Source organism: Mustela lutreola, chromosome 3, assembly GCF_030435805.1.
Source record: "Mustela lutreola isolate mMusLut2 chromosome 3, mMusLut2.pri, whole genome shotgun sequence".
NCBI lineage: Eukaryota > Metazoa > Chordata > Mammalia > Carnivora > Mustelidae > Mustela > Mustela lutreola.
This window is the reverse complement of record NC_081292.1, coordinates 42,204,570-42,228,676: the sequence shown is the minus strand read 5'-3', so window position 1 is coordinate 42,228,676 and position 24,107 is coordinate 42,204,570. Positions and strand designations below refer to the sequence as shown.

General features: G+C 40.2%; 1 protein-coding gene across 5 annotated transcripts in view; it reads right to left on the bottom strand.

Annotated features, from left to right (window-relative positions):
* The window catches only part of CDH17 (cadherin 17), a 128,739-nt gene that overhangs the window by 72,791 nt on the left and 31,841 nt on the right, over positions 1 to 24,107 (bottom strand). Inside the window, exon 1 of one of the 5 annotated variants that reach the window (XM_059166022.1) lies at positions 10,436 to 10,455. The exons of 2 other annotated variants lie outside the window; for them this stretch is intronic. The gene's annotated coding sequence lies outside the window, so the exon portion shown is untranslated. Of the gene's footprint in view, positions 1 to 1,661; positions 1,790 to 10,128; positions 10,342 to 10,435; positions 10,456 to 24,107 lie in introns of those variants that run through there. 2 more of the 5 variants (XM_059166025.1, XM_059166024.1) reach the window with 2 other exon arrangements.

Genomic DNA, 24,107 nt, shown 5'->3' with positions numbered 1-24,107 from the left:
CAGGAAATGCAACCTTCATCTTGAACAGCAATGACTTTTCCCAGGAGTCATCTAGGTAAGTTTCAAAGGACGCCACACCCACACCTCACCAGAGGACTTATCCAGTTGACCCTTATACAACTCAAGGGTTAGGGGCACTAAACCCGTGTGCACTCAAAAGTCTGCATATACTTCTGACTCTCCAAAACCTTAACATCTAATAGTCTACGATTGACAGGAAGCCTTACTGATAACATAACCAGTCAAATTAACACATATTTTCTATGTTATATGTATTATATATTGAATTCTTACAACAATGTAAGCTGGAGAAAACAAAATCTCCGTCTCCTCACGACTCTGAGATCATGACCTGAGCTGAAATCAAGAGTCTGACGCTTCACCAACTGAGCCACCCAGGCACCCCTAACACTTGAACTTTCTAAAGGTGAGGGGAGCTAACATTCATTGAACATCTACCCCATGCAAGCAATATACTGAACTTTTTACAAGCATATTTAATTTATTCTCATAACTGCTTGGTTAGGCAAGTATCTCCATTTCATAGATGAGAAAATTAGGGTCCAGGGAGCTTAAGCAATTCAGTGCCCACTGGCCACTAAATGATGAAACTGGCCTAACCCATCTGCCCAACCCTGAAGACTCATAAACTCTACACCCTGCAGTCTGCAATAAACCCTCACTCAGCAAAAGATACTTCATTTCCTGGTGAGAGCTGAATATTGTCCATTTTCCTTGTCACCTAAATGTGTTTTCTTTTTCTTTTAAACTATTTTTCACATGCCATCTAAGTTTTTAAAGAAAATTAAATCAAGAAAATTTCAAAGAATGCATCACCCTTCCAATCTACAGCTGAGGACCCCCCCCCACCCCATGGCAGAGGGCATCTGTCTCCAAAAGGTCACCCATAATAAAGAAACAACCAAGACCGAGGCAGAAGCTGGAGCTTTGAAGACACAATGAGCTATACACAACTTGACATCTCAAAATGATCACTTGTCAGTGGATGGAACATCCACCAAAAGCTGACCAACACACACAGCAAGTTTTGCTCTCCCAAGTAAGAAGGCAGGTCTATCTCTCTGGTTTCAGTTCTTATATCCAGTACTTTAAAGAAAGGGTTTCTTTTCTCCTATGCCTTTCCCCTCCCCCATTGGGTCCGAGACAGTCCTAACAACCCTAAATTGTATCGCATTCTCTGAGAAGTAGATAGAATGCTCATTTGTTGAATACCACATCTGAGAGATGACACTTTGTAGGAATGAGATTTCAGCTCTGATTTCTAGAATCCAGAGCCCCAGGGCATCTTAGCACTAGGCACTTCTAGATTTTAATAGCAAGGAGTGGATATAACACTCATTTCAACATCCCCAAATTCCATCTTTCCTTTAATCCCACTGTCAACCTTGATCCAAGAAGCCATTTCATTAAATAAATTTATAAATTGGGAAGACTAGTGAAAAGAAACCGAAAAAGATACTGTGCTCCATAGGTAAAACTTGTCACACCAAGAATAAACTATCCTTCCCTTTGCAGTCACATAGCACCCTTCGAGGAAATAAATTTATCCAGCAACTTCTTAAGTACTCTGCCTTCATCATCTATTTTGTCATTCTTGAAGAAGTACCTTAACAACATAGTTAAGACATGCCGACACTTACCTTTCTGTAAGTAAATAACAAAATGGTTTTAAAAGTTATTTTCTTCCATTCAGCTGTTGAGACTCTTGCTGGGGCTTGAGAATCTCCCCGGAGAACACTCCCTGTGCACAGCTGTTGGCCCAGCCTCTCCCCTCACCTTCGGTCAAACATTAACCATCAACTGGCTTTATTGATTCTCAGGAGCCATCAGCTGTCATAAAAGTTATCATTATATTCACTACAGAAAAGAAGTGGGTTCGTACCAAAAGAAGCCATTCCACACCCAATACATCTCCAAGCAGGTGTCTGAATTTTTGAATGCAGAGAAATAAATTAGAGACAAAAAGAAATTTAAGTGGACAAACTTTCTATGGATCCAACTGCCCCTGGAGTTTGTGCTCCGTGACATCAAGACAGCTTTGCCATATTTTATACACCTGACATTTAGCATAGTGTCTGCCTAGAAGACACAATTAACAAATATTTGTAAATTCCATCTCAAACACAGAGTGCAGGGCGTTACTTCTGAGCAATGAAGCAGTCACTGATAACCAGCCCGAAGAGAAAGAAATAAATAACTCAGAAGGTGTAGCCAAAGATGTAATCTGGCAGTGCCTGCTTCTGAAATTCAAGGGTCCTCTTCAAAGTCTGCATGAAACGACCAGTAGTCGTCTCCCCCGCTGCCAAACACAAACAAGTCCTTCACAATTCTCTTCACAATTCTGAGAAGAGATTTGCCTATAAAGCAAGTTATTTCTTTCACTTAAAATGAGGTTTGCAATTAAACAATAAAATCCAATAGCCCTAGATTTCTTAAGTCAGGTTGTCCTTTAGACTGACTTCTGATTTCCATCGTTCAGTCACTCTGGAAATTCACATTGGAGAATCAATGTCACTTTTGTGTCAAATGTGTCACTCTTGATCCCGATTCTGTTGACCTTCTGATACTCACTTCTGGGCTTCTCCTGATCTGTATTGTGCTTTCCATTTGTCTAGGTGTGCATAACGCAGGGAAAGAGCAAGAGCACAACCAGCTGTCTAGATGGACTTGCTTCTCGAATCTCTTAAGAAGCCCAGAGGGCTCTAAGCCGCATTTATCTTGAGAACTTCAAAAGGGAAACCATCTCCTCATATGCCAATGGTTTAGCCTACTCAGTGGATCACAGGTCTAGGAAAAATCCTTCTCCTTTGTCTCACAGCCAACATAACTGTATAAGGAAATGAGATCAGCTGAAGCTAGGCAATTTGTAAATTCACAACACCTCGGCTCACCCGTTAGTTAAATAAAATGACCTCGTTCTGTAAAATCAAGTATCTTCCCTTGTATGTTTCACTTCCTGAAATCAATGACAAGACTCTCACCAGCACTGCTCTAAAAGGAGTTTGCTTCTTTAGAAACCTTTAAATAATGTATGTAAAAAAAAACTTTTAAATCTATAATGTGGTTTCTAAAGATTCTATTTGTTTACTTGAGAGAAAGAAAGAGCATGCGTATGCAGGAGCAGGGGTGGAGGAGGCAGGGGGGAGAAGCAGGGAGCACAGTGGAGGAGGGAAGACGGGGGCTTGATCGCGCAGGAGGTGGGATCATGACCTGAGTCAAAGGCAGATGCTTAACCAATTAAACCACTCAGTGCCCCATTATAAAGTGTTTTTTAAAAGTATATATATGTATCACTTTTAGTCATCCTTTCTCAACAATAATAATACAACTATGCTCATGGCATATTGGTTTATCAGTTTATTTGTTTTTTATTATTATATTGTGTTAGTCACCGTACAGTACTTCATTAGTTCCTGATGTAGTGCTCCATGATTCATCATTAGCCCACAACACCCAGTGTTCCATGAAACCCATCTCCGGGCTAACCGGTCCCCCCACCGCCTCCTCCCTGAAACCCTCAGTTTGTTTCCCGGGGTCCATAGTCTCTCATGGTTCATCTCCTCCTCTGACTTCCCCACCTTCTTCATTTTCACTTCCTTCTCCTAATGTCTTCCATGCTATTCCTTATGCTCCACATATAAGTGAAACCATATGATAATTGACTTTCTTTGCTCGACTTATTTCACTCAGCATAATCCCCTCCAGTCCCATCCATGTCGATGCAAATGATGGGTATTCGTCCTTTCTGATGGCTAAGTAATAGGTTTATCAGTTTAAAAATATGCTTTCTCACTTAATCTTTACATGTTCACAAAGTAGATTCCATCTTATAGAGAGAAAACAAAAGTTTTACTTTTTGCCCAAGTCACACAGCCTGTGATTACGGAATTAGGACTCCAGTCCTGGTCTGTCTGATTCAAAGTCCAACATACTCACCACAACTATAGAATCCACCCAATTATGGTCCTTCTAGTTTCTGTGTGAGTAATAAGAAAATCCATGGTGGGGGGGGGGGGGCGTGTGGGTGGCTCAGGCCTCAAGTATCTGCCCTCGGCTCAGGTCAGGATCCCAGGGTCCTATCAGGTTCCCCGCTCAGTGGAAACCTGCTTCTCCCTCTCCCACTCCCCCTGCTTGTGTTCCCTCTCTCCCTGTGTCTCTGTCAAATAAATAAATAAAATTTTTAAAAAAGAAAAGAAAATCCATAGGAAGAAAGGTCCCTATATAACACCTTTCCTGATGGAAGATAGCCAAGATCTTAAATTGGGCTTCTCTGTACATTTTATGCTACTTCCAGCCTCTAGCTTCCAAGTCAAAGAAGCAGGTTGGTAGATCTCTAAAAGGCCAAAACCACCCATTAGAAAAATCAACAGGTGATCACATCTCTAAATTATAAAGGCTTTTCCTCTGCTTTGCAGGATAAAGGGTTAGCATGGTTCTGAGGGCTGTATGTTTCACCATTATGAATTATACATATTTATAATTTGTAAAATCATCTGGATCTTATCATTTCATATGTTCTGCCTTGTGTTTCAGGATAAACACCACCGCATTTTAGGAATTCATTTTCATGTAAAAGTGAAACATTGCTAGTTCAATAGCTTAACACAGACTCAGGAATAATGGGAATAAAGAAAATTTAATTGGTAAATTACTGATTCCCCTTTACCAAAGCAAAGAAGATGTAAATGATTTATATGAAAGAAACAAATGAAGAGTTGAAAAGATCTGGGCGGATGCTTTTAACTGATTCACGGTGTTTAAAACATTTTAACACTTTTGTCTAACGTTTTAACTGTTCCTGCAACGTTAGCCCTAGAAAATATATCAGTAATGTTGTAATTTATTGACAATGTGAGTTAGGAGGGAATAAAGCTAAGATTGCATCCCAGATAAAAACTCTAGGAAAACTTGGAATTATTCTTAAAATTCTAAGTATGTTACATTTCTAATATTTTTACTCTTGACACCTCAAAGTAAATGAGATCTATGAATGTTAAGTTTCTCCGTCTTTCATGCACTTGTATTTTAACATCTACTTTGTGTGTTACATAGCCTGTATTTGGGAGCATTTTATAATGAGTTTATCAACACACAGGCCTCACAAACAGAAATGGACAAGAATATTTTCAGTTACTTATTTAATATCTCTCTTGCTCTTGATAACTTAATGATGGCACAAACTTTGTCTTCCGTGAGCACTCAGTAAACACTTTTTAGAATCAAACTCATTTCAGTTGCTTAATTCAATAATTCCAAAGAGTCAGGATTACACGCAGGCTCACAGGAACCCAAACAAGTAAAGGATTTCACACCCCCACAAACCAATATTTTACATCCTTTGTTCAGATTTATTTAGTGAAATGAGGTGAAATTTATTTTCTGCTAGTGAATGTTTTAGGCAGAGAAGCAAGATTTTCCCTGGTTACTTTCACTGGCCAGGACAGTGTCCATTTTCTGATAAACTCAAGCGACACAGGTCTACTTCACATAGCTCGGATACTTGTGTCTAGGTTTGCTTGAGTCTGGGTTTTTGTGTTGTTACTGCTGTTTACAGGGGAAGCAGAGGGGGGCAATTTCCTAAAGTATAACACTTTCAGGAACTATTAAATGATGTAAGACTCAGCTCAAATACATCACTAATTCCAAGTAAGAAACACTAGACCATACATCGTGCTATTGCAAAATTTCGTTGACAGTCACCTGTGCTCCTCCTAAAAATATTGAAAAAAGACAGTTTGAGGCTAACAGAGGTTGGGGTATTCCCCCTCACTACTTGGATAAACATGGACCCAGTTTATAGTTGTTTCTTCCAAGAATACTCTAACTCCATCTGTAGCTGGTTGCTCCCAGCAACAGCCCAAAAGGCAATATCCTTAATCGGTCTCTAGTTACCGTGTCAGGGAATGGCTGACTAATCCTATGAATGGAGTGGCTAGTAAACATCCCCATCATCAGCCATACAGTGGACAAAGGTCTTATAGAGCTTTCTAAACCTGGAGAGTTTGTTAAAACTGGACCTTACACCATGAAATCCTAGTTCGCTAAGTCTGGGAGGCATCCCAAGAGTGGACATTTTTAAAGCACTCTGGAATTCTGATGCAAGTGATCACGTGACCCCTTGTCACATGAGACATGTGTGAGAAACACATGCTTAGGGATCCTGTGTTTTATTTGTCCATAGGTAGCAAAACCCATACTTGAGATCAATTTTCCCCCACGATTTAGTATCCATTTCTGCAGATTCTGTCTCAGACAGTGATGCAGTTGGTTTGATATCATACCTGCAGATTGGATCCAGAAGATCCAAATATGCACATCTTCCCTCAGACACTTTTTCTGGGTCTATGGAACTTCGTATTAGACCTCAGATTTTCTTTAAATTCCAAGAAATTACAATAACCTTGTTGGTTTCCCGAGACCTATCTCTATGTCCCTTATCAGATTTCACCAATGTGAACATTTACTCACAGCTGGTTCACTTTCAGGCCATAGCATCTGGCTTCTGCCTCCTCTATCCCATTGAATCTGCACTTGCCATTCTCTGTTGGTGGGTCACTCATTAGACACCAGGATGTTGGGACTGCCTCTGAAAATTTAGTCCTTAGGAAGTATTTCCTAGAGAGGGAAAATAGTCTTTTTGACAGTAATGAAACAACTAGACACCCACACACAAAAAAGTGAAGTTGGACCCCTCCTTCACACAAGTCAGAAAGACTAACTCAAAATGGATCAAAGCACTAAGAGCTAAAGCTATAGAAGTCTTAGAAGGAAACTGTGGTAAATCTTCATGACCTTGGGTTTGTCAGTGGGTGGTTTCTTAGATATGATGTCAAACACACAAATAACAATAGAAAATAAAACCTATTGAATGTACTGAAAATTAAGATTTTTTCCTTCAAAGGACAGTATTAAGAAAATGAAAAGAATTCACAGAATGGGAGAAAATATAGCAACTCTTATTTAAGAAGGGAACTGAATCTAGAACATGATTTAAAAAAATCTTACAATAAAAACCCAATCAAATTGGACAAAGGATTTGAACAGACATTTTTTAAGAAGATATACAAATAGCCAACATGCACATGAACTGAGGCTCAACATCATTATTAATCAGCAATATGGAAATTAAAACCACAGTAAGCTACTACTTCACACCCGTTAGGGTAACCATAATAACAAAGGCAGACGACAACAAGTATTGGAAAGGAAATAGAGAAGTCAGAGTCCTCATACACTTCTGGAGGGAATGTAAAATGATACAGCAACTTTGGGAAACAAGAATGAATATTTCCTCAAAAACTTGAACATAGAGGGGGCGCCTGGGTGACTCAGTGGGTTAAAGCCCCTGCCTTTGACTCAGGTCATGATCTCAGGGTCCTGGGATAGAGCCCGTGTCGGGCTCTCTGCTTGGTTGGGAGCCTGCTTCCCCCCTCGGTCTCTGCCTGCTTCTCTGCCTACTTGATCTCTCTCTCTATGTCAAATAAATAAATAAAATCTTAAAAAAAAAAAAAACCTTGAATATAGAGTTACCATACGACCCAGTGACTCTAGGTATCCTAGGTATCTATCCAAGAGAGATGAAAATGTATGTCCAGACAAAATATGGTACATGAATGTTCATAGCAGCATTTTTCATAATAGTCGAAAGTGAAAACAACCCAGGTGTCCATCAACTGGTGACTGGTTGGATAAAAGTGGTTCACCCAGACAACACAAAAAAGAATGAAGGAGTGATATGAGTTACAACATGGAGCAACACTGAAAACATTATGCTGGGTAAAAGAAGCCAAACCTATGAGGCCAAACACCATATGAATCTATTCATATGAAATGTTTGGAATAAGCAAATTCATAGAAGTAGAAAGTACATTAATGGTTGCCTGGGGCCAGGGGGTGGGGTAGGAGGTTGGAGGGTTATAACTAAAGGATCTGGGGTTTCTTTTATTGGGGATAAAAATGTTCTAAAATTCTTTGCAATGATGGCTTCACAACTCTGTGAATATACTAAAAACTACCGAATTCTATACGTTAAAGGATGAATTTTATGACATATGAACTTTATCTCAATAAGTATGTTCCCAAAAAAAGGAATTACTCCCTGTAATCAATCCCACCCTAACAGGAATATTCAAGACATAGGCTAAACATTTTCTGCCACCTCTACCCATAACCAGTAAGGAGATTGAAACAGTCATTAAAAATCTCCAAACAAACAAAAGCCCAGGGCCAGACGGCTTCCCAGGGGAATTCTACCAAACATTTAAAGAAGAACTAATTCCTATTCTCCTGAAACTGTTCCAAAAAATAGAAATGGAAGGAAAATTTCCAAACTCATTTTATGAGGCCAGCATCACCTTGATCCCAAAACCAGACAAGGATCCCATCAAAAAAGAGAGCTATAGACCAATATCCTTGATGAACACAGATGCGAAAATCCTCACCAAAATACTAGCCAATAGGATTCAACAGTACCTTAAAAGGATTATTCACCACGACCAAGTGGGATTTATTCCAGGGCTGCAAGGTTGGTTCAACATCCGCAAATCAGTCAATGTGATACAACACATCAATAAAAGAAAGAACATTTTCTGCCACCTCAATCCAGTCCCTTCAAAGCATATCATTTGTGTTCTATTATCATAGATACATTGGAATTTTTAAAATTATTTCATTTTCATTTAAGTATATCTGTTTTACTTATTATTTTATCTCCCCTTTTATCTCCCCCCACAGGGCATTTGGTTCCATCTCTTAGGGTTTCAGCTCAGCTAGTTCAACACTAGAAACACCTCTGACCTCTCCACTGTCTTTCTACTAATCCTAGTAACTCGAGAGACAAAGAGGAGAAAATTCTCCTCTCTTTGGTCTTCCCGCTCAGGATAACATTAAGCCTAGTCTCACTAACAACTCAGAATGGCTGGGAAAAAAAACCCTATTATCCTTAGCCTGGAATTTCTCAGTTGCTGTATGATAAAATACAGGAACCAAAATCTCACCTCTGTGATCCACTGAACGGCCCTGTGAAAACTGGGCACATAGAAGCCCCCCACAGTGCAGAGGTGGGGGTGGAGGGAAAGTGATAAGGACGGAATCTACTGGAGAGTCCTTCGCCTCATCATCAAGCGCTCAGGGCACCAGGTCACCCTTCTAGCAAAGCATGGAGGAGACCCAGCAGAGCATCCTAAATGGCCGGAGCCCGCCTCCCCAGCTGTGCCGGTTGAAATCTGAATGGCCTGACCATGAGGCCGCTCCAGATGGGCTTTTTACTCCTGAATCTTCCCGGGGCTGCTGCCTCAGCATGAGAAACAGAGGGAATTGCCTGGAACTACAACTATAGCCAAGCAGGTTTACAAGACAGAGGTAGCTGTACCTGCCCTAAGTCTCCACTTTATACAAAAGAAAACCAGAAACACGGAAAAACACAAGGCTTGACAAAAAGTCTGCCAAAACCCACCGTTCTTTTTTAATCTAGGAAAGAGTTATCTGAATACAAATAATAAATTTTAGGGCGCCTGAGTGGCTCAGTCAGTTAAGTGTCCGACTCTTGATTTCGGCTCAGGTCATGATCTCAGGGTCCTGGGATGAAAGCCCGTGGCAGGCTCTGAGCTCAGCTGGAGAGTCTGCTTGTCTGCCTCCCTTTGCCCCGCCCCCCCCACTCTTTCTCTCTCTCTCCTCTCTCAGATAAATAAACAGTTATAAAAAGAAAAAAAATAATGTTTTAGCTCAGGAGTTCTCACACCTGACTGCAGAGAATCGCAGGCATCCTGATGGGGGGGGTCTTGGGTGAAAGCTGCCAGCAATCATCCTGAAAGTTGTCCTTGGTGCCAGGGCCCTGCTGAGTGGAGCCCCACGGGTCTCACGTCCGCATGCCAGGCCCTTTTCTAACTGCTCCCCCTCTTTATTAGCTCACTTAATCTTCACAACAACCCTGAGATGGCTATTATTATTACTGTGCAAAGAAAAAAATTGAGGAACAAAGAAGGTAAAAACAGACTCTCCACGGTTTAAATCCAGGTAAGAATAGAAGAAGAAAGTCCAAGCGATTATCAGTTACCCTCAGCTAACGGCTCCTGCCTGTAGACAGTGTCCCTGCCAGGCTCTACTCACCCACAAGGTACGGCACTCAGACAGGTTCAAGTTCACCAAGCAGCTAGATCAGCCCGCAGATCCACAGCCGAAATAGCAGCCCTTGGTCCCCAATACAGCTCCCGTTAGTTGTCCATCCCACACCCCCTTTCCTGAGAATGACGTCACCAGGAATCCTGTCCCCACTGAGAAACCTGCCCAGGGCTCGTTCCCATTAAGAGTAACCCTGACCACTTTGTCTCACAGAGCATTTTCCACCCCAATCTTCTCCTCACTGATGGTCCCAGGGTTTCTCCTGACCCCCCTTGTCGTGGAACACTACCATCACCTGGCTGGCTTGGGTTCAGTCCCATTCGGTGTCTGTCTTTCAGCTGCTCTGGAGGAAGGTTCCCCTTTCCCAGAACTAATCAGGAAGTGGTTAGCTTTACTCTATCTAGCTCAGCTCAGACAAGCCAAGCCTAGTGACCAATACTGCTCAGAGTTATACATAATGCCAGGCCCCCCTTGCTCCCAGAAACAACTGAATTACCTCTGATTTGGTGGCTTTCTAAAAACTACCCTCCCTTTAGTGACTGAATATTCTCTCCATTATTAGACTACCGTGTGGCTCCCAATACAGCCATGCTGACTTGTGGACCTTCGTTCTGGAATTTAACATGAGTCTACAGGGACTTTGGGCTATGAAAATTAATTTTCTTCTCTCTTTGGAATACAAAGCTTTTTGGTCCTTTTCTTTTTTTGGTCATGAAGCAAAGGAATGTAGAGAGAATTGCCAGGGAACTCGTCCTGGGGTCACGGTGCCAGTGGCACATTTCCCAAGCCTGACACAGGCAGGAAGAACTTATTTCTCCCCATCTTTCTCCAACTCCATGATAAATTAGTGTACTGTTCTTTAAGGCAGAGTTTTCAAGATGACAGACTTCAGAAACTGGCAAGTTGGGATCTGAACCCAGTTCAAACGCTACTTTTTGACTTCTATATGCATCACCAGCATGAATTTGGAAATCTTGGACTAGACCCTTGATACCACACCCCCCAACTCTGTGCTCATTGCTTCAGTGGCCTAGTCAAGGGGGTGAAACACTAAGGTGCATTAGAGGTCTTTGTAGAGAGCTCTGAACTCTGTCTAAAAATGGTCCCATGATATTTAAGTGTTATGTTGAAGGTGGAAAGAGAAGATTCCCAACATTTTCCATTAGTGACTTTTGTTTTCTTGTTTGTTTGTTTGTTTGTTTAAAGAAGGGATTTTTTTTTTTAAGATTTTATTTATTTATTCGACAGAGACATAGCGAGAAAGAGAACAGAAGCAGTGGGAGTGGGTGAGGGAGAAGCAGGCTTCCCACAGAGCAGGGAGCCTGATGCAGGGCTCGATCCCAGGTCCCATGACCAGGTCCAGGGATCCCATGATCCCTGAGATCATGACTTGAGCCCAAGGCAGCGACTTAATGACTGGGCCACCCAGGCGCACCCATTAGTGACTTTTCTAAAGGTTTTTTGGTTTTGTTTTTGTTTTTTGTTTTTTTTTGACAGACAGAAATCACAAGTAGGCAGAGAGGCAGGCAGAGAGAGAGGGGGAGGCAGGCTCCCCGCTGAGCAGAGAGCCCAATGCGGGGCTCGATCCCAGGACCCCGAGATCATGACCTGAGCCGAAGGCAGAGGCCTTAACCCACTGAGCCACTCAGGTGCCCCCATTAGTGACTTTTCTAAGGAGGTTTTCAACTCTACTCCACCTGCCTTAAGCACCTGCTCCTGCCAACCACACTCAGACCAGAAACCAAGAACAATTAGCCTCATCTGTCACAAACCTAAGTAACTAGGAGGCTAGTCACCCTATCTTGTGGTATCAGAGACTGCTAGACAACTAAAATTAAAATCTGGTGTCTTTACCACACCAAACAAAATACAAAGGAAGTCACAGAAAGTTAAGCTCAAATCTTCGTGTAAGGTCTATTTTAAAAGCTAATCTATTAAAAAAAAATAGCTAACATATAACAAACATTGATGAGAAAGCTTGAAATGAATCATGAAACATCAGAGTAGATGCAATTTGGACATAGCATTTCTCACCAAATGATTTCTGGAAGTATGGCAGGAACTTGGTTTCTATGGGTAGCTGACTGGATAGTTGCCCTGATTCTACTGCCCTGCAGCAACAGCTTCATCTTTTGTGGAGCCTACAATTCTCCCCTTGAGGAACTTGGCACAATTTTCAAATGTCACCCATCTGATTCGTCCACAAGTTATTTTACCATCTGTTCATCTACTGAATTTAAACACGTTCTTCTACTGGATTTTAGGATGAGTCCCGACTCTTGTTTCACTATTTACTCTGAGAAATAAACAGCTATTTTGATTATCTCTGTTTAGAGAATTATCTATTCTATACCAGGCATCGGGCAAAGTGCTTGGCTTATGTAATCTCTAATGTGCACAAGTCTGAAAAGTAGATCACAGTCTCCAAGCCCCATTTACAACTGAGGAAATGGAAACTCAGAGGAGTCAAATATCTTGCTCCAGGACACATAGCTGCTAGATGACCCAGCTACCATTTGAACTCGGATGTGGGAACTTGAGATCTTTGCCACTGTGGACACTGTTCCTGATTTACAGGGACATCCTAGTTACAGCTTCTACTCCGGACACCATGACCACTTCCTTTTTCTTATCATTTGGCCTCACAGTGACTCCTCTGCCACTAACAGGAAGAGGCCTTAGTATACACCCAGCTCTGTTGTCTAATAATCTAAAGAGCAGCTCTGGGGAATTTATGCCAAAACTAGAATTGTTGCTTTTGGCAAACTCTCTGATATTTAAGTAGGCAATGTTAAACCAGTCCTATTTATTCCTATTCTCCTATATTCTGTCCAGGACATATTTATATAAATTCATCTAGAGTACTCTGTCCAAATTCAGAGCTTTCCATTTCAGAAGCCTCCTGAGGTGGTAACAACTGGTGGTCACTTCCTTAGCGTTTTCCAAATTTAAGTCATGTCTGCTGTGCTGGGCAGGGAAGAATGCTAGCATCACAGGGAAAAGTTTCTCTTATAGACATCTTTTAATAAATAAATGAAGTGAGTGATAGAATTCAGATCTTACCATTTTGCCAACCTTATTGGAATAGTATAGGCAAATCATAAAGAGATAAACTGGTCACCATATGCCTCCTGGTAGAAGTACGCAATACTGTCTATGGAGGAGTCATGTTGAAAAAAAATGTACTGAATCAGACCAAACCTCCTGCTTTAGAGTGTAGACCCAATAATGTAAGAGCTCCTGGCATTGATTGCATAGAAGATGCAGTAACATTCTCTATGAAGACAACTTTTACAACCACTATTGACAAAAGCAATAGATACAGCATTAGAATGTAATTTAATAAAGGCTTTTCTGCAGGGGTTTGAACTAATGAAATCCCACCTAGTGATTAATTTGACTCACAGAAGATTGCAGAAGGCCCAAGGGGGATCTGTAGGCTATAGTCAGATACCAAAGGCTTCATCCTGGCCATTGTGTATGACTTGAATTTTCTCATTTTAACATTTTGTAATAGAAAATTTCAAACAAAGACAGTAGTGGAGAGAATAACTTCATGAACCCCATGGACCATCACCCAGCATCAGCAATGATCAGCTCATGTCCAACCTTGTTTCTTCTCTGCCTCCCTTGAACCACGTGATCCTTCACCCCAGAGCATCCAAACCAGCTTCTGAGAAAAAAGAAAATGGTGATCTTGTCTGGAGACAGCCCTCTGGTCAACTCTGCTGAAGGTAGAAAGGTCCTCCCTTACCTAGAATACAGGCCAGGCTTGTCAACTTGTAAAATCCTGTCAGCTTTGCCCTCTGCCTGACTACTGCTGTTTGAAGTATAGAAGCTCCTTTGCTTACGGACCATTTGGATTCTTGGAGCCTTTTTCCACCTCTATTTGTGCTCAACACCATACAAATTACTTTTAACATCTCTAGTTTGTGGTAGACAATATTGAGGAACTTTCGTATCTTAATTGCAGACCCTGGTGAGTTTGGCTCTTAATCACAGAAGTTTGTGAGTTCTACCTCTGAACCAAAGAATTTTCTGAGTGGAAAACAGCTCAGAATAACCACCTTCCAGGTCCAAATCAAATAGCTGAGTCTTTGCCTGGTGGCTGCTACCCTCTTCTGATCAAAAACCTTCATGAATATGGCAAAGATCCATTCCTCATACCACACACCAAAATACATTTCAAATAGATCAGAACTTTTTTTAAAAAAAATTTTAAGAACTATACAAGTACTAGAAAGTGAGTTCCTCTACGACCAGGAAATGGAAAAACTTCCCTAACTCAAAACAAGAAACAACAATGAAAAATTGAGAAACTTAATATTAATTTATTTAAAAATTTTGCATGGACATGAACACCTAGAGCAAATTAAAAAGAAATGATAAATTAGGGGGAAAAATATATGCAACGATAATGGAGAGAGGGTTGATATATTTAGTGTATAGGACCTGCTAAAAATAGAAACAAAAAGGACCCCAAAAAAGTGGATGAATGGGCAAGCAATATGAACAACAGTTCATAATAAAAGGGATGCAAATGGCCCTAAGAAGAAAAAAACACTGTACCTCATTAAAAATGAGAAAATTGTAAATTAAAAACTATTACTTATCTGATTAACAAATACCCAAATACAAGCCCTGTTGAAGAGGCTATGGGGAAACATTACTCTCACACATTGCTAGTGGGAATGCGAAACGATACAACCCCATGGATGGGAATTTGGCAATATTAGCAAAATTACACTTACCCTTTGTCTTAGAAATCTCACTTGTAGGAATTATCCCATCAAGACACTGAAAACCTTTCCATAGATAGGTATACAAGGTTATTCATTGCAGCACTAGTTATTACTAAAAACTGAAAGCAACCAAAATGTTGATCAATAAGGTTGTGATACATCCATTCAATGAATGGACAGTTACAGTTGTTAAAAGGAATGGGATTGAATTCTACGGAAACCATATAGAGCAAGCTCTAGGATATAGTAAGTGAAAGAAGCAACATTTCTAAAAAGTGTATATAGTATGCTACTATTCATCTACTCTCTAAGAAGATACAGATATATATATCTGTGTGTAAAACTATGTACATATATAAAAACATACATACGGGCACTTGCTTATACAGATCTTCCTTGCTTTATGATGTGGTTATGTCCTGATAAACCCAACATAAACTGAAAATTTTGTAAGTGGAAAATATATTTAATACATGCAACCCACTGAACTTCATAGCTTAGCCCACCCAACCTTAAACACACTCAGAACACTGACATTAGCCTACATTCAGGCAAAAATCATCTCACACAGAAGCTGTTTTATAAAAGGCAGCCTTCAGAATGGGAGAAGATATTTGCAAATAACATATTTGATAAAAGGTTAATATCCAAAATAAAGAACCAATCAAACTCAACACCCAAAAAACAAATAATCCATTTAAGAAATGGGCAGAAGACACGAATAAACATTTTTCCAAAGAAGACACCCAGATGGTCAACAGACAAGTGAAAAGATGCCCAACATCATTCATCGTCAGGGAAATATGAATCAAAACTACAATGAGATGCCACCTCACACCAGTCAGAATGGCTAAAATTAACAACACGGGAAATAACAGCTGTTGGCAAGGATGTGGAGAAAGGGGAACCCTCTTATCACTGTTGGCGGGAATGCAAACTGCGGCAGCCACTCTGGAAAACAGTATGGAGGTTCCTCAACAAGCTAAAAATGGAACTACGCACTGACCCAGTAATTGCACTACTAGGTATTTACCCAAAGAATACAAAAATACCGATTCAAGGGGATACATGTACTCCAATGTTTATAGCAGCATTATCAACAATAGCCAAATTATATAAAGAGCCCAAATGTCCATTGACTGTGAATGGATAAAGAAGTTGTGGTATACAGGGGTGTTTGGATAGTTCAGTTGGTTCAGTGTCTGACTCTTGATTTCCACTTGGGTCTTGATCTTGGGGTCCTGGGATTGAGCCCAGCATCGACCTCCCTGCTCAGCGGGGATTGTGCTTGAAGATTTCTTTCCCTCTCCCTGAGCCCCTCTCCCAGATCATGTTCTCACTCTCTCACTCTCTGAAGTAAATAAATATAATCTTTAAAAAAAAAAAAAAGAGGTTATGGCATACATATACAATGGAATATTACTTTGCCATAAAACAAAATGAAATCTTGCCATTTCCAACAACATGGATGGAGCTAAAGTGTATTATGCTACATGAAATAAATCAATGAGAGAAAGGCAAATACCGTATGATTTTACTCATGTGTGGTATTTAAGAAACAAAATGAACAATCGTGACGGGGGAAGAGAGAGAGGCAAACCATAAAACAGACTCTTTTTTTTTTTTAAAGATTTTATTTATTTATTTGACAGAGAGAGATCACAAGCAGGCAGAGGCAGGCAGAGAGAGAGAGAGGAGGAAGCAGGCTCCCTGCTGAGCAGAGAGCCCGATGCGGGACTCGATCCCAGGACCCTGAGATCATGACCTGAGCCAAAGGCAGCGGCTTAACCCACTGAGCCATGCAGGCGCCCCATAAAACAGACTCTTAATTACAGAGAACGAACTGATGGTTGCTGGAGGGGAGGTAGGCAGGGAATGGGCTAACTGGGTGATGGGACACCGTGATGAGCACTGGGTGTTGTGTGTCACTGATGAATCACTAAATCCTACACCTGAAACTAGTAGTACTGTATATGTTAACTAACTGGAATTTATATAAAAACTTGAAACAAAAATAAAAATGAGGAAATCTTAAAAGTCAATTGAACATCTGAAATGTCACCACCCAGAGAAGACCATGAACATTTTGCTGACCTTCCTGGGCCTTTAATTTTACAAAAATGCTGTTCTGTAATCTGTTTTCATTCACCAATATGTTGTGAACCTCCTTTCCATGTCAATAAATATAACTCATAAAATTTTTTTAAAAAGGGGCACCTGTTGAGTTTGCTAAGTTCTTTATAGATTCTGGACACTAGTCCTTTATCGGATATGTCATTTGCAAATATCTTCTCCCATTCTGTCAGTTGTCTTTTGATTTTGTTAACTGTTTCCTTTACTGTGCAAAAGCTTTTGATCTTGATGAAATCCCAATAGTTCATTTTTTCCCTTGCTTCCCTTGCCTTTGGCGTTGTTCCTAGGAAGATGTTGCTGCGGCTGAGGTCGAAGAGGTTGCTGCCTGTGTTCTCCTCAAGGATTTGGATGGATTCCTTTCGCACATTGAGATCCTTCATCCATTTTGAGTCTATTTTTGTGTGTGGTGTAAGGAAATGGTCCAATTTCATTTTTCTGCATGTGGCTGTCCAATTTTCCCAGCACCATTTATTGAAGAGGCTGTCTTTTTTCCATTGGACATTCTTTCCTGCTTTGTCGAAGATTAGTTGACCATAGACTTGAGAGTCTATTTCTGGGCTCTCTATTCTGTTCCATTGATCTATGTGTCTGTTTTTGTGCCAGGACCATGCTGTCTTGATGATGACAGCTTTGTAATAGAGCTTGAAGTCCGGAATTGTGATGCCACCAACGTTGGCTTTCTTTTTCAATATCCCTTTGGCTATTCGAGGTCTTTTCTGGTTCCATATAAATTTTAGCATTATTTGTTCCATTTCTTTGAAAAAAATGGATGGTACTTTGATAGGAATTGCATTAAATGTGTAGATTGCTTTAGGTTAATCCAATCAAGAAATGGGCAGAGGACATGAACAGACATTTCTGCAAAGAAGACATCCAGATGGCCAACAGACACATGAAAAAGTGCTCCATATCACTCGGCATCAGGGAAATACAAATCAAAACCACAATGAGATATCACCTCACACCAGTCAAAATGGCTAAAATCAACAAGTCAGAAAATGACAGATGCTGGCGAGGATGCGGAGAAAGGGGAACCCTCCTACACTGTTGGTGGGAATGCAAGCTGGTGCAGCCACTCTGGAAAACAGCATGGAGGTTCCTCAAAATGTTGAAAATAGAACTGCCCTATGACCCAGCAATTGCACTATTGGGTATTTACCCTAAAGATACAAATGTAGTGATCCAAAGGGGCACATGCACCCGAATGTTTATAGCAGCAATGTCCACAATAGCCAAACTATGGAAAGAACCTAGATGTCCATCAACAGATGAATGGATCAAGAAGATGTGGTATATATACACAATGGAATACTATGCAGCCATCAAAAGAAATGAAATCTTGCCATTTGCGACAACATGGATGGAACTAGAGCGTATCATGCTTAGCGAAATAAGTCAAGCAGAGAAAGACAACTATCATATGATCTCCCTGATATGAGGAAGTGGGGATGCAACATGGGGGCTTAAGTGGGTAGGAGAAGAATCAATGAAACAAGATGGGGTTGGGAGGGAGACAAACCATAAGTGACTCTTAATCTCACAAAACAAATTGAGGGTTGCTGGGGGGAGGGGGTTTGGGAGAAGGGGGTGGGATTATGGACATTGGGGAGGGTATGTGCTTTGGTGAGTGCTGTGAAGTGTGTAAACCTGGTGATTCACAGACCTGTACCCCTGGGGATAAAAATATATGTTTATAAAAAAATAAAAATTAATTAATAATAAAAAAAAGGGGGCACCTGGGTGGCTCAGTGGGTTGGGGTTTCTGCCTTCAGCTTGGGTCATGGTCCCGGGGTCCTGGGATCGAGCCCCAGGTCGGGCTCTCTGCTCAGTGGGGAGCCTGCTTCCTCCTATCTCTCTGCCTGCCTCTCTGCCTACCTGTGTGTAATTTCTGTCTATCAAATAAATAAATAAAATCTTTTTTAAAAAAAAGTTTAAAAAAACTGTTTTATAATCAAGTGTTAATATCTCCTGTCATTTATTGACTGTTGTAGTGAAAATGAAAAACAAAGGGTTGAATGGTTACAAAATGGTTGTGAGTACATTGGTTGTTTGCCCCCATGATTTCCTGGATGACTAGGAGCTGTGACATCCCCTGCCCAGCATCATGAGAAGATCGAACTGCATATCAGGGAAAAAAATCCAAATTCAAAACTTGAAGTACCATGTCTACTGATGTGTATCACTTTTGCAGCATTGTAAATTGAAAAATCATTAAGTTGAACCAGCATAAGTCTGGAACCATTTGTACTTTAGAAAATAGAAGAATAAACCACACTTGTTTAATGGTCACATGGCATGGGGGTACACCTGGCTGGTTCAGTCAGAAGAGCACAGGACTCTTGATCTCAGGGTCATGAGTTTGAGTCCTACATGGGGTGTAGAGATTACTTATAAAAGTGTTTTTTAAAACTTACAAATAAAGTTACCATCAGGGAAGAAAGGGATCAAGGTGCAGAGGACAAGAATTAGAGCTAGAAATTCTCTCAGTGTGACTCAGTGTATAGATTTGACCTCAGAACCACATCAATTCTTCACACAGTTAAAAAATAATCTTAAATCAAAATGAAAAGAAAACAATTCCTAAAAATTGAAAGCAAATGAAACAAATGAACTTCACTTTTGTATTGAGCTGACAACATAAACACTGAAAGGAATTAATCCAAGTATTTTAAAACACTAATTTTAAAACACTATGTATCCCTAGTGGGATAGACCTTAAGGACAAAAATAACTTTAAAGAATCTTAAACTGTTTCAGACATTATACTGTTAGTAATGACATTATTATTGTTATTCTGAAACATAGTAAAGCAGAAAGTAATTGTGTTAATATTGTTTGGAACCAGGATTTTAGGCAGAAGAGAGAAAATATGCAAATACAAAATCAAAGAAGCTAAATAAAAAACCATGCTCACTAAATCCAAATTCAAAATATTAGCTCAAACTCATAATGTATTTTACACTAAATATTTTTTATCATTCTGTCCACTGAAATAGCCTGGAAACAGTGACAAACTTGTAAGCAACGGCCAGCCCTACAACAAGTTTGTGATCTTTAAATATCATTTTTCACAAAAGGAATTAAGCCTCCTTGGAGAAATCGCTGATTCTAGGTTTGCAGCAAGAAATCTACAAAATGTGCCTAGAACATTTGTCATAGCAGACAGCAAGGAAGTTATCAAAAACTACTGCGGTTGTATCAAAGATTCAGAAGCTAACAGCGAGAGGCTCTCACAAGCAAAAGATGGAAAATTTTGAGAACCAGTAAGAGTAATGACCGCAATATGAATCACACAAAATATGTAAGTTCCATGAGATCACAACAAAAATGTATTCATCACCTTCAGAAGATTTAAAGAACCAATGTATTATTCTGAAAACATGCAAATACAGGGCAAGAATCAAGGATTTAACCTGCCCTTCCTATACAACTGAGTCTCAGGGTAACCAAATATTTTTCAAGGAAAATCTTCTCTTTAGAGAAGTCTTCTGAGCTAATAAATGAAGGAATATTATCATTTTGCAACCCCTACTGAAATACTGGATCTCTACATGATGATGACCTAGAACAGACAGACAGCTGGCCTCTATGTGCCTTCTGAGAGAAGTTCTACGATACCACCTATGAAGACTTCTCAAGGAAAATTTGTACATGCCTCAGATCAGATCTCCAATTCTGGAATGTAAGTCTAACAACTTGTTTGCGGGAAATGCTGGTCAGAGAACAGGTTATGGATGAAATGACATCTCAGGTTGCAAAATACTAAATGTGAGAGTCTATTGGACAAATGACTCGTGTTCTTCTGTGTCTAAATTGAAAAGGGGAAGGGGAGGAGGGAGAAGAGGCCTCTAGATTGAAACAAATTTCAGAGAATTTTTGGACCTGATTGATATAATTGATTCTTTCTAAAGAGTGGGGGTGGGGGAATGAAACAGGAAAATTCTAGTGTCCATTTTTAGGTGTGATAACAGTTATGAGGTTTCAGTTCTTAAAGAGTCCTTATCATGTAGAGATATATAAGGAAAGAGTTAACAGGTTAAGTGGTTTACTGTCTGGGGCTTGCATCAAAAGAACCCATTCAGGCTGGGAGGATGGGTAGTGATGGGGACAGAAGTGAAACCAAGTCAGACTTGAGCTAGTAACAGCTGGAGCTGGGGGATGGGATTTCATTACACGGTTCTCTCTACTCTTACTTGCATTTCTAATTTTCTACTAGGAAATGTTAAGATGAGGAGCACCTGGGTGGCTGAGTCAGTTAAGCTTCTGCCTTTAGCTCAGGTCATGATCCCAGGGTCCTGGGTTCGAGCCCCACATCTGCCTTCCTGCTCAGTGGACAGTCTACTTCTCCCTGTCCCTCTCCCCCTGCTCCGCTCTCACATGCACATGTACTCTCTCTCTCTCTATTAAATAAATAAAATATATTTTTAAAAAAAAAAAGTTAAGATGAGAAAATTCAAGTCACACACACACACACACACACACACACACATCCTGACCTTCCTTAACTTCTTATTCTTGAGCAGAGGATCTGGGTCAATAATGGGTGAGTAGTAGGGTTTTGTTTGTTTGTTTGTTTGTTTAAATAATCAAGACATTTCCTTTTTTTTTTTTTTTTGAAAATATATTTTTTTTTATTTTATTTTTTATATACATATATTTTTATCCCCAGGTCTGTGAATCACCAGGTTTACACACTTCACAGCACTCACCAAATCACATACCCTCCCCAATGTCCATAATCCCACCCCCTTCTCCCCAACCCCCTCCCCCCGGCAACCCTCAGTTTGTTTTGTGAGATTAAGAGTCACTTATGGTTTGTCTCCCTCCCAATCCCATCTTGTTTCATTTATTCTTCTACCCACTTAAGCCTCCATGTTGCATCACCACTTCCTCATATCAGGGAGATCATATGATAGTTGTCTTTCTCTGCTTGACTTATTTCGCTAAGCATGATACGCTCTAGTTCCATCCACGTTGTTGCAAATGGCAAGATTTCATTTCTTTTGATGGCTGCATAGTATTCCATCGTGTATATATACCACATCTTCTTGATCCATTCATCTGTTGATGGACATCTAGGTTCTTTCCATAGTTTGGCTATTGTGGACATAGCTGCTATAAACATTCGGGTGCATGTGTCCCTTTGGATCACTACATTTGTATCTTTAGGGTAAATACCCAATAGTGCAATTGCTGGGTCATAGGGCAGTTCTATTTTCAACATTTTGAGGAACCTCCATGCTGTTTTCCAGAGTGGCTGCACCAGCTTGCATTCCCACCAACAGTGTAGGAGGGTTCCCCTTTCTCCGCATCCTCGCCAGCATCTGTCATTTCCTGACTTGTTGATTTTAGCCATTCTGACTGGTGTGAGGTGATATCTCATTGTGGTTTTGATTTGTATTTCCCTGAAGCTGAGTGATATGGAGCACTTTTTCATGTGTCTGTTGGCCATCTGGATGTCTTCTTTGCAGAAATGTCTGTTCATGTCCTCTGCCCATTTCTTGATTGGATTATTTGTTCTTTGGCTGTTGAGTTTGCTAAGTTCTTTATAGATTCTGGACACTAGTCCTTTATCTGATATGTCGTTTGCAAATATCTTCTCCCATTCTGTCAGTTGTCTTTTGATTTTGTTAACTGTTTCCTTTGCTGTGCAAAAGCTTTTGATCTTGATGAAATCCCAGTAGTTCATTTTTTCCCTTGCTTCCCTTGCCTTTTGCGTTGTTCCTAGGAAGATGTTGCTGCGGCAGAGGTCGAAGAGGTTGCTGCCCGTGTTCTCCTCAAGGATTTTGATGGACTCCTTTCGTACATTGAGGTCCTTCATCCATTTTGAGTCTATTTTTGTGTGTGGTGTAAGGAAATGGTCCAATTTCATTTTTCTGCATGTGGCTGTCCAATTTTCCCAGCACCATTTATTGAAAAGGCTGTCTTTTTTCCATTGGACATTCTTTCCTGCTTTGTCGAAGATTAGTTGACCATAGAGTTGAGGGTCTATTTCTGGGCTCTCTATTCTGTTCCATTGATCTATGTGTCTGTTTTTGTGCCAGTACCATGCTGTCTTGATGATGACAGCTTTGTAATAGAGCTTGAAGTCCAGAATTGTGATGCCACCAACGTTGGCTTTCTTTTTCAATATCCCTTTGGCTATTCGAGGTCTTTTCTGGTTCCATATAAATTTTAGAATTATTTGTTCCATTTCTTTGAAAAAGATGGATGGTACTTTGATAGGAATTGCATTAAATGTGTAGATTGCTTTAGGTAGCATAGACATTTTCACAATATTTATTCTTCCAATCCAGGAGCATGGAACATTTTTCCATTTCTTTGTGTCTTCCTCAATTTCTTTCATGAGTACTTTATAGTTTTCTGAGTATAGATTCTGTGCCTCTTTGGTTAGGTTTATTCCTAGGTATCTTATGGTTTTGGATGCAATTGTAAATGGGATTGACTCCTTAATATCTCTTTCTTCTGTCTTGCTGTTGGTGTAGAGAAATGCAACTGATTTCTGTGCATTGATTTTATATCCTGACACTTTACTGAATTCCTGTATAAGTTCTAGCAGTTTTGGAGTGGAGTCTTTTGGGTTTTCCACATATAGTATCATATCATCTGCGAAGAGTGATAATTTGACTTCTTCTTTGCCAATTTGGATGCCTTTAATTTCCTTCTGTTGTCTGATTGCTGAGGCTAGGACCTCTAGTACGATGTTGAATAGCAGTGGTGATAATGGACATCCCTGCCGTGTTCCTGACCTTAGCGGAAAAGCTTTCAGTTTTTCTCCATTGAGAATGATATTTGCGGTGGGTTTTTCATAGATGGCTTTGATGATATTGAGGTATGTGCCCTCTATCCCTACACTTTGAAGAGTTTTGATCAGGAAGGGATGTTGTACTTTGTCAAATGCTTTTTCAGCATCTATTGAGAGTATCATATGGTTCTTGTTCTTACTTTTATTGATGTGTTGTATCACATTGACTGATTTGCGGATGTTGAACCAACCTTGCAGCCCTGGAATAAATCCCACTTGGTCGTGGTGAATAATCTTTTTAATGTACTGTTGAATCCGATTGGCTAGTATTTTGTTGAGTATTTTCG